Below are 11,714 nucleotides of genomic sequence, written 5' to 3' on the forward strand. Positions count from 1 at the left end.
GTAACTCAACTAAGGGACCCAGAGGCAGGACACTTTTTCATTATCTGGGTCAGTAGACAGGATGGGTTGGAATTCTTCTGCCAGCATTGTCTTTACCTGGAAGTTTTGTAATCCAGAAGACGCAAACTTTACTAAGAGGTTAAGCAAGGAAGTGACAAAGAATAGTAACAGGATAGCTATCAAAGGTCCTAGGAGACGTAAAAACCAGGTGAGACTTGGAAGGTACTTTTGATAGTTGACCAGATATAGTTGGGAGTCAGTGCCCTGGTTATGTAACCAGGTAACTTGCTCATAGATCTTTTGAATGTTAATCTCAACTTGTCCAGATTTGTTAATATATGTGCAGCAGGTTTTACTAATAACTTCACAGACTCCTTGTTCAGCTAGTAAATAATTCAACGCTAGTCTCTTATAGAGAATTACATTTGCCAGAGTCTAAGGACTTGAATTCCCTTTCATGCCTGACCTGTGATGGTGGCTAAGGTTTCTAAGGGTTTGAGTCAAGTTCCTTAGGGCTTATGAGCTTTAATCCTTAAGTGGATTATGAGCTTCAAATGGGCAGTTGGATTTTGAACCTAAATGCCACAGAGAGCAACAGTTGGTAGAGAGGTGGGCTAAACAAATGGAAGGGAGGGACTGTGGAAGGGAGAAACGGAAGAGGTAAACAGTGTTGCCCAAGGGGAGACCTCAGAGGCCCTAACCTGCTGGAGAACCTATCCAGTAGCAGAGACACTGAAAAAAGTACTCACATGGCCAATTTTCTACCATTGTAGGTGATTCTCCATTATGCCAGGGGCCTGAGAACTCCCAATTCCTTTGACCAAGAGTGGCTTGAGCAAGCTAGTTGGAAGACAGCACACAGGAAGAGGTTAGCAACTTGCTATTAAAATACTTCTAACTTATAGGGCACAAAAGGGCAAGACCAATACTCCCCTAGGGAGAGGGCTATAACTCATATATCCCTCAGAATTCCAGAGGGAATATCAACACAAATACCCCGGAGCATCTGGAGGGTGGCCAAAATACCAGTGCTGAAAACTCAGAAGAGCCAAGTTTCAACCAAAAACGTTCCCTTCACCAAATGCTGAAAACCCTGGGGCGCCCAGAGAGTGGCCAACAGTCAATCCAAGACCAAATTGGGGTCACCAAACAACATGACTCTAGGATCCCAGAGTGAAAACAGTGGGGACCTCTCACAACCAAGGACCCTGCCTTAATTGCCCCCAAACAATTAACAAAGTTAAAACCAAACGCAAGACTGCACACATTTTAGGACTGAAAATAAAATAACTAATGGAACAATACAATGGAGTCTGAAGAGAAAGCACTCAGGGAAGGGGTGACAAGGACGTGGTCTAGCCAAAGGCTTTTATTTTATTTCCTAGTTCTCCTGATACTATGGGGGTGGGGGCAGAAGGGACACTTACCTGTCCAGCAGGACAGATGTGGTGCTGACTGATTTTCCCCATGGGACCCAGGTAAAGCTCTCCCCAGGATACCTCAGCTGGGGTGGACTTAACTGCCACAATGGGCGGGACCTGCACAGGGGGTCCAGTAACCCAGTAACTCTCTGTCTGCCAGTCAGAAAGGTGGGTGTCACATAAGGTGGTGACACTATGGCTGCCCTGCCAGTGGGCTCAGCTGCTGCAGTGGGAGGGGCCTGCACTGTGTCAGTAACCCACCAGGCTGCTGGTGGGAGTGGTAGGCCCCACATGAGGCAGTGTCACTATGGCTGTTTGCCCATCTGAATGACTCCACTGCCTGCCAGGGAAAATGATGGTTCTGAAAAGAGCCTTTGGTTTGTGTTCAGCTCAGATGTTACAGCTAGGCTTCGACGCCTTTCCACTCCTCATCCCACCAACTGCCATCCTGCTGATCACTGTCCCGCTGACCAGCATCCCCCTGATCACTGACGGCTGCTAGCCTATTGTCAACTGCTGCATTGCAGACTGCTGCTGGCCAATCACTGATTCACAGACTGCTGCTGGCTGCTGACTGGCAGATTGCCACTCCTCAATTACCAATTGCCATCTCCCATGACACTGTCTTTTTTCTTCATGCCATGTTGGGTGCCAAGCTGATGCAAGGTGAGCCCCACAGTGGGGCTTAGCCCAGAGGGTGCTTGGCTTTGCCCAGGAAATAATTCAAGGGCAAACTAGAGGTCAAAGAAAACACCTTTATTGAAGAGGCAGTGTTATAGCTCCAGCAGGGTTACAGCTCTGTGACTGCTCCTGCAGAGCAGGGCTACTCCATAGGCAGGCAGTAGCAGCTCAGGGCAGTTTTGCAGTCAACTTTATATCCACTTTTAATTGCATGCAGATTAAGGGGCTGTTTATGCAGAAAACTCTAGGGAAGGGATAGTGACTTTCGGGTCATTAGGTCATTCCCATGGAAAGGTGTGGTAACCCCTGGGTGTTGCCTTGGTAATGGTAAATTGACATGGCACATTGGTGGGCATGTCTGATTGGAAAGCCGCTTCTGTTCCAGTCCCTTTTTAGCTGCTCCTCAACCTGGTCCAGTGTCCCAGCCCCACCTTCTACCTCGATAAGAGGATACAGTAAAGAAACCAGCCTAAATCAGCTAGAAGAAAGGTGGTTAGAACAGCAACCTTCACTGCTCATTATATGCGAATTATAATGCATTAGCATGCTAGAAAACACCCCCACCAGTGTCATCACAGTTCACAAGTGCCATGGCAATGTCTGGAATTTATTCTAAATGGTCTGTGGGGGAAACAACTTATTCTAGGCGTTCCCTGCCCCTTTCCTAGAAAACTCATGAATAATCCACCCCTTATTTAGCATACAATCAAGAAATAGCTATAAAATACCCATCTAGCAGCCTGTGGGGTAGCCCTGCTCTGCCTGTGGAGCAGCCGCACTTGTATTCCTTCACTTTTTAATAAATTTGCTTTCACTCCGCTGTGGTGGCTCATTCTTAAATTCTTTCCTGCTTAAAGCCAAGAACCCACCTGACCTCCTGTGCTGAGCCTAAATTTTGGGGTTAGAGATGGCCCTGCATATCACTAATCACGAACGGAAATAAATGTAATTAAATCCTTGCCTTTTGTGATATCCATGAACAAACATGGTATGCAAGTGCTAAGTATAAAATTGGAAAACATGAAAACATTCTTTAGAAAATTTAGAATAAAATTTAATTATATCAAAAATCTGAGAGAAAACAAAAAAATAAAAATAAATATAATCAGGCAATTCACAGGTTAGTAACAATACATGGCCCAAAACACTGGCCAAAACAAAGGGGCTACAGGACCCATGCAAGTCCAAAATCCAGCGAGGCAATAAAATCTTAAGCTCCAAAATGATCTCCTTTGACTCCATGTCTCATATCCAGGTCATGCTGATGAAAGAGATGGGCTCCCATGGTCTTGGACAGCTCTGCCACTGTGGCTTTTCAGGATATAGCTGCCCTCCCAGCTGCTTTCATGCACTGGCATTGAGTGTCTGCAGCTTTTCCAGATGCACAGTGCAAACTGTTGGTGGATCTACCATTCTGGGGTCTGCAGGATGGTGGGCATCTTCTCACAGCTCCACTAGGTGGTGCCCCAGTAGGGACTCTGTGTGGGAGCTCCAACCCTACATTTCCCTTCCACATTGCCCTAGCAGAGGTTCTCCATGAGAGCCTCACCCCTGCAGCAAACTTCTGCCTGGGCACCCAGGCATTTCCATACATTGTTTGAAATCTAGGCAGAGGTTCCCAAACCCCAATTCCTGACTTCCGTGTACTCGTGGGCTCAACACTATGTGGAAGCTGCCAAGGCTTGGGGCTTGCACTCTTTGAAGCTGCAGCCCGAACTCTACATTGACCCCTTTCAGCCATGGCTGGAGTGGCTGGGATGCAGGGCACAAAGTCCCTAGGCTGCACATAGTACAGGGAGCCTGTGCCTGGCCCATGAAACCACTTTTGCTCCTTGGCCTCCAGGCCTGTGATAGGCAGGGATGCTGTGAAAATCTTTGACAAGGCCTGGAGATATTTTCCCCATTGTCTTGGGGATTAACATTTGGCTCCTCATTACTTACGCAAATTTCTGCAGCTGGGTTGAATTTCCCCTCAGAAAATGAGATTTTCTTTTCTATGACATTGTTAGGCTGCAAATATTCTGAACTTTTATGCTCTGCTTCCCTTATAAAACTGAATGCCTTTAACACCACCCAAGTCACATCTTGAACATTTTTCTGCTTAGAAATTTCTTCTGCCAGATACCCTAAATCATCTCTCTCAAGTTCAAAGTTCCACATATCTCTAGGGCAGGGGCAAAATACTGGTGGTCTCTTTGCTAAAACATAACAAGGGTCACCTTTGCTCCAGTTCCTAACAAGTTCCTCATCTCCATCTGAGACCACCTCAGCCTGGATTTCATTGTCCATATCATTATCCGCATTTTGGTTAAAGCCATTTAACAAGTCTCTAGGAAGATCCGAACTTTCTCATATTTTCTTGTCTTCATCTAAGCCCTCCAAAGTGTTAGAACCTCTGCCTGTTACCCAGTTCCAAAGTCGCTTCCACATTTTCGGCTAGTTTTTCAGCAGCACCCAACTCTACTGGTACCAATTTATAATATTAGTCTAATTTTCATGCTGCTGATAAAGACATACCCGAGGATGGGCAATTTTAAAAAAAAAAAAACAAAGGTTTAATGGACTTACAGTTTCACATTGCTGAGGAGGCCTCATGGCAAAAGGCAAGGAGAAGCAAGTCACATCTTAGGAGGATGTCATCAGGCAAAGACAGAGCTTGTGCAGAGAAGCTCTTTCTTATAATATCAGATCTCATGAGACTTATTCACTATCACGAGAACAGCACGGGAAAGACTTACCTCCATTATTCAATTACCTCTCACCTGGTTCCTCCCACAACACCAGCCACGCTTGGCTAAGTTTTTATTTTTAGTTTCATAGAGATGGGGTCTCACTATGTTCCAGCCTGATCTCAAACTCCTGGGTAAAGAGACCATCCCACCTCAGCCTCCCAAAGTGCTGGGATTACAGGCGTGAGCCACCAAAGCTGGCCCGTTTTTCTTGATATATCAAAATTATTCCATATGTATAGTCAGATAACTTTTCATGTGGTTACTAAGAGCCATGGATTTCCCTGTCCAAGGTACCAGTTTTTCGGTTACGTTTCTCTATAATACAGAGTACACTCACAGTCCCGGACACTCTCCACCTGTCTGATGAAATTCAAGTAACCTTTTCACTTCCAAATAATCTAAATGGGCTTCTTATAAACAAAAGCAATCGCACTACAGGAAATTTTTTTTTTACCTTTCTAATAACTAGCCTAAAAGACAAAAATAAAGACTGTACATGTTTTCAAGGCAACTCTTGTCTTCTCTTAATTAGGTTTTAGATTACTTAGGAAAACAGAGCTATAAAAGGGTTCATGTTTTTACATCCAAGTAACTTTATGTATTGCTATTATTTAACGATGACCCCTGATTCTGCTTGATTGAGTGTTTCGAGTCTTCTGACATCTTTGGCAGGTTTCTTCAAGATTAAAACCTACATTAATTCTTTTTGGCCTAAAACTAACTTTGGGATTTTGAAGGTTGACCCCTGGAAACCCTTAAAAATATTGCTTCTTACCTTATAGAGATTAAATGGTTAGACTTATTTGATAAAATATATGGGAGACATTGTCAAGTGCTAAGTGATGGAAGATCTTTCAGTTACACTTATAGGCATGTTATTGACATAAATGTTCCAAAAATTATATAAATTCATGAAAATCTGTTATCAGTCATACTTTTGTTAAATATCTTCTAAAGTTATATTCATATAAATATATTATAAATGTAAGTATTCTAATTTTATATACAACTTATAAAGATCTCAGGGACCTGATGTGAAGCTGTAAGACATGATTCTGGTTGTTATAAAATGCTACATATAATAAATATAACCAAATTTTCTTGTCAATTGGGAACTTTTGTCAGATTTTAACCATGGTTAGGATCAGCACAGTGGCTCATACCTGAAATCCAAGGACTTTGGGAGGTTGAGGTGGGATGATCTCTTGAGCCCAGGAGTTCAAGGCCAGCCTGGGCAACATAGTGCAACCATGGCTCTACAACAGAAAACAAAGTTAGCTGAATGTGGTGGCATGCACCTGTAGTCCCAAGTACTCAGGAGGCTGAGATGTGAGGATGGCTTGAGACCAGGAAGTCAAGGTTGCACTGAGCCATGACTGTGCCACTGTACTCCAGTCTGGGTGACATAGTAAGAATCTGTCTCAAAAAGATTAAAAAACAAAATTTATAACTGTATTACTGTTCCTTCAAAAGCTACTCCTACAGGAGTGGCACAAAGGATATCAGGGAAAAAAAAATACCTCTTAAGTGCTATTCCCATTGTCTTCCCACAAAAAATTGCCTGGTCCATTATCCAGTCATGAAAACAAACAAAAAGGATAAACCAGTTCCTTATTACAGACCTGGACTAAAATTTTATGTATAAAATCATTCTAGGCTTAAAATACATAATGGAACAACTGAAGTGCTTTACAGTCTTTTAAATGAATAAACTCTTAACAGAGCTTGGTGACCAGATTAAAAAACATAATATTGGATAGAAAGTCATTGATATGACCCAATTGGTCACTACGAGTAAGCTCTTTGAAAGACATTTAGAGCAATAAAACATGCTAAAAGAAAGAATGAACAGGCTAATAAACTAATATCATACGTACAACAGCTAAAGAAACAGACCTCCTTATATATATTATAACTCAAAACTGAGCTGTCCTAAACAAAGGAACCCTGGGTGAGGTCTGTATCTCGAGATGGCTGCATTCATTGCAAACAATGAGGTCTCTGGAAGACATGTCATCCACTCTTGAAGTAGTCCTCTAATAGGCTGGCTCCCTTTGGGCCACACTGTTTTCCCATCAGAGAAAGTCCTTGAGGGTTTGACAATAATCCACTCTGCAGGGGTGGAGGACCTGAGGAATTATCTGGTGAGGTACTTCCTGTAATACCTTTTTTTGAAGTTAAAAAAAAATATGGGTACATAGTAGGTATATATATTTATGGGGTACATGAGATATTATGATATAGAATGCAATGTAAAATAAGCACATCATTTGACAATGGGGTAATGCATCCCCTCAACCATTTATCCTTTGAGTTACAAACAATCCAATTACACTCTTCTAGTTATTTTTAAATGTACAATTAAGTTATTATTGACTATAGTCACCCTATTGTGCTATCAAATAGTAGGTTTTATTCATTCTATTTTTTTGTACCCATTAACCACTCCCACCTCCCCACTGCCAGCTCCCCAACCCACTACCCTTCCCAACCTCTGGTAACCATCCTTCTACTCTATATGTCCATGAGTTGAATTATTTTCTTTTCTATCTGTTTGTGTTTTGTGTTTTGTTTTTTTGAGACAGAGTCTCACCCTGTCGCCTAGGCTGGAGTACAATGGCATGAACTTGGCTCACTGCAGCATCCGCCTCCTGGGTTCAAACAATTCTCCTGCCTCAGCCTCCCGAGTGACTGGGATTACAGGTGCCCACCACCATGCCCAGCTAATTTTTTTATTTTTAGTAGAGATGGGGGTTCACCATGTTGGCCAGGCTAGTCTCAAACTCCTGACCTCGTGATCTGCCCCCTCTTAGCCTCCCAAAGTGCTGGGATTACAGGTGTGCACTACCGCGTCCAGCCCAATTGTTTTCATTTTTAGATCCCACAAATACGTGAGAACATGTGATGTTTGTCTTTCTGTGCCTGGCTGAATTCACTTAATATAATGATCTTCAGTTCCATCCATATTGTTGCAAGTGACTGGATCTCTTTGTTTTTTATAGATGAATAGTACTCCACTGTGTATACATAACACATTTTCTTTATTCATTCATTTGTTGATGGACACAGGTTGCTTCCAAATCTTAGCTATTAACTAATATTAAGATGATGAAGATTCTTGTACACTATTTGTGGTTACTAGAGTCACTGTATTCACTTTAATAACAACTCTAATAAATCAAAATATCCCTCTGAGTAAAAAAATATTTCTGTGGTGGGTGTTTCAAATCATATCCAGGGAATCCTCATGTCTCAACCTGTCCAAATCATGCTTGGACCGTTTTAGAAAAGCATGCTTTCCTCCTATGTGATACTGCCCAGGAAATTTGATGGAATGAGATTTACTTTCTGAGTTGAGAGAACACATAACATTCTCTTTCAAGGGAGAAATCATCTTGGAGTTTCCAGATTCACCAAAACACAAAGTTCTCTGTTCTCTACAGGCAGGAATTGATAACATTGACACTCAGATGTACACAAACCCTCACCTTTCTAAAGTACTCAAATGTTGTGGGTGTCCTCCTCAAATGACATACGAAAAATTAAAAGTATTAAACCTGTAAAATATCAAATAGACTATTCTAAACCATTGCCTAAATTTTCCCAATATCCACTAAAATTGGAGGCAGTTCAGGGACTTTCAACAATTATAGAGGAATTAATTAAATGAGGATTTATAATCCCTTGCCTAGTCCCTACAACATTCCAGTCCTACCAGTCAAAAATCTAATGGACAAGTTGGAGATTTGTTCAAGGTTTATGTGCAGCAAACAAAGTTGTAATCCCAAGATTTCCTGTGGCTCTAAATCCAGAAACCAAACAGAGGAAAATTCAATGGTGCCAGGTCTTTATGGAGGTCGCTGTCACCACACCTGAATAACTTGGGTGCAAAATCTGGGGACATAATCAACTTTCCTTAACTGGATACATGCAATTTGCCTGAGGAGAAAAGTTTCGCTAAAGAGGCTAGGCTTGATTAGATTTGGCTTAACAGGACCCAAGTTATTCAGCTGGGTCCTTTGGATTATATGGTTGATGAGATGATAGGACTGATTAGCACATAATTGATGAGGTTATCAACTGCATAAAAAGAGGGTTCACCACTCAAATGGTGCTTTCCTGGGAGAGTGGAAGAAGCTCTGAGCACCGGAGTGTGGTGACGGCAACCACCATAAAGACCTGGCTCCATTGGATTTTCCTCTGTTTGGTTTCTGGTGAGTACTGGAGAAATTTTTGCCAGGGCAGACACACCCCATTTATTTTGGTCAATAAATTTTAATGTGAAAATTATTATTGTTTAATTGGACTACAGGTATTTGGTGGCAAGCTCTCTGAGGGGAGTTTAGGTTACTGTGGACATGTAATTTTTCTCAAATTCTAGTTCGTATGTAACAGTCAGAGGAAAACTTATCTAATCTTGGCACACAGGAGTTGATTTTTCTGGGCTGGGCTTGTTGGTTAATGCCTGTAATCCCACCACTTTAGAAGGCTGAGTCAGGAGGATCACTTGAGGACAGAAGTTGGATACCAGCATGGCAAACATACTGAGGTCCCATCTCTACAAAAAAATTTAAAGTTACCTGGGCATGGTGGTGGCTTATGCCTGTAGTCCTAGCTGCTCAGAAGGCTGAGGCAGGAGGACCACCCTGAGCCCAGGAATTGGAGGTTACACAGAGCTGTGATCATACCACTGCACTCCAGCCTGGGGGGACAGAGAGAGACCCTGTCTCAAAAAAAAAAAAAAAAAAAAAAAGAGTTGATTTTCTGTAATTAGATTAGTGGAAGTATACAGTACATAAATAAGTACAATAGGCTGAGATTGAGAATAGTTCTCCGAGGAGTGACATGTATGTTTAGACTGTGGGAAAGGAAGAATGAAGAAAAAAATGTGTGTGGATTGGGGTGGATGTACATGTAGATGAAGGGTGATAGTAAACAGGGAACAGATAAAGTCATGCTTAATTGTGATTGTCCACTTCTTAGGAGCCCTGTAAAAGATTGGTTCATGGATGCCTAGTGTTGTCATTAACAAATATTGGTGACTAGGGGGTGTATTTTTATATGGTTTTGTGGGGGAGGTAATGTCTGTAGACATTTCATTGTCTGCAACTGTGCAAGTGGAAATGATCTCAGAAGTAGAATCCAGACAAGAATCTGTCACTGTCAGTTTGGAGATAGCAACGGAAGAAATGGAAGCAATTGAATTAAGAGTTCCAAGATAGTGTGCAAAAAGAAGAGAGAAGAGAGTCTAGGATGGAATTCTGGGTCATTTTAATAGTATGATTTGTGCTCTTTGCAGAGAACTCAGGGGAATAGAGACTACAGAGTAATTTTAAAACAGTAGTATGAAAGGCAGATAATAGTTCAGTTCTGTTTTGTTCTAAGTAAAAGACTAAGGATCACCCATTAGGTATTTGATGGAACAATTATTGGTGGTGCTGGCAAGACATATTAATGAACAGACCATTGGTGGTCTTAGTAAGTCAAACGGTGAGAGGGGATGAGGAAATGCTACCACTTTGACTTTCAATTTTCAGTTCAACTGTGAGGGAAAGCAAAGGAAAGCAGATACTAGAGAGAAAATAGGTTTAAATGAGGTTTTTATTTCAAAAGCTTCATGCTGATAGATTGGGAAGAGTAGGAGAGGGAGCTGGTAAAGGAGATTTATTGTATAAGTGGTAACATGAAGCTCCCAAGGGCAGGAGATAAAGTTTGAGTTTGAATCCATTAAACATGACAAGGGAAGAAAATACTTCAGTTTTATGGGCAAGAAGTAGTAATGGATGGGTACGGATTAAAGTATAACTGTAGACTTCATGGCAGAGAGCTAAGGTAATTGGTGAGAAAATTTAATTCATCTTTGTAGGAGAAGGAAATTCCATCTGTGTAAAGTATGATAAAGATAAGTATGTGCATGACGCAAAAGCCATGGAGTAGATCTGAAGTATTTATGGAGCTACAAGAATAATTTAGATAGCAAGATGCAGTGGGATTGCCAGATATATTTGAGAGTTACTGGGTATTGTGTGTCCATATTAGGCCAGGATCAGTCTCCTAGTCATGTTCTCTGTCAGAACTGGCTGCCGAATAGGAAAACATATGAAGCCACTAAAATTGGTGTTTAGATCCAGAGTAAGATCAGACAGTACGAGGCAGTAAGAGGTCAAATGGACAGATAATTTTTGATGCTGCTGGTCAATATTGAAGAGCATCATGGTGATTAAGCTAAGCAGTGAAAATGATGAACTTTGAGGGCCAATGGAAAGAAACTAGGTTCTACTAACTCTAGGGTCCCTGCAGTAGAAAAATGTGGGCATTGGAAATGATTCTGTGAACATGCCCAAAGGAGAGAAGGTTATGATTATGGGGTGTGGCCTCTGATTTTTTAAAATTTGAAATCAGTGATAAAACCTAGGTATAGGATGTACTTCTCAAGGTGACCACATTTAGATATGTGAGTGTGTGAGTGGTGTTACAGTTAGACTAGAATTAAAAGCTTACCAGACATGTGGCACATGCCTATAGTCCCAGCTGCTGGGGAGACTGAGACGGGAGGGTTATGTGAACCCAAGAGTTGGAGGCTGCAGCAAGATATCATTGCACCACTGCACTCCAGTCTGAGCAACAGAGGGAGACCCCCTATAAAAAAACAAACAAAAAGAAAAAGATGTACTGGACCCAATTTGGAGCTGTGAAATTTTGTCATGTTACTAAAGCCTTCTGAGCCCACATTCAGCTCACTTGTGACACTGATAAAGAACCCCAACAGCAGGGTTATTGGGAGTTATTTAGACAAATAGATATGTATATAACTAGGTAAATCTATATCTATGATCTTCAAGGAGAGGGTCACATGTAATTAAAGTTTAAATAATTTACT

General features: G+C 41.7%; 1 long non-coding RNA gene across 1 annotated transcript; it reads right to left on the minus strand.

The window, feature by feature from the left end:
- Positions 1-748: 748 nt before the first annotated feature.
- LOC135964584 (uncharacterized) lies at positions 749-11,473 on the minus strand. Its single transcript, XR_010577072.2, has 3 exons — positions 11,336-11,473; positions 5,998-6,090; positions 749-840 (listed from the first exon to the last, which is right to left on the minus strand). It is a non-coding gene; the product is annotated as an uncharacterized lncRNA (long non-coding RNA).
- Positions 11,474-11,714: the final 241 nt, after the last annotated feature.

The sequence above is a fragment of the Macaca fascicularis genome, chromosome 8 (genome assembly GCF_037993035.2).
Source record: "Macaca fascicularis isolate 582-1 chromosome 8, T2T-MFA8v1.1".
NCBI lineage: Eukaryota > Metazoa > Chordata > Mammalia > Primates > Cercopithecidae > Macaca > Macaca fascicularis.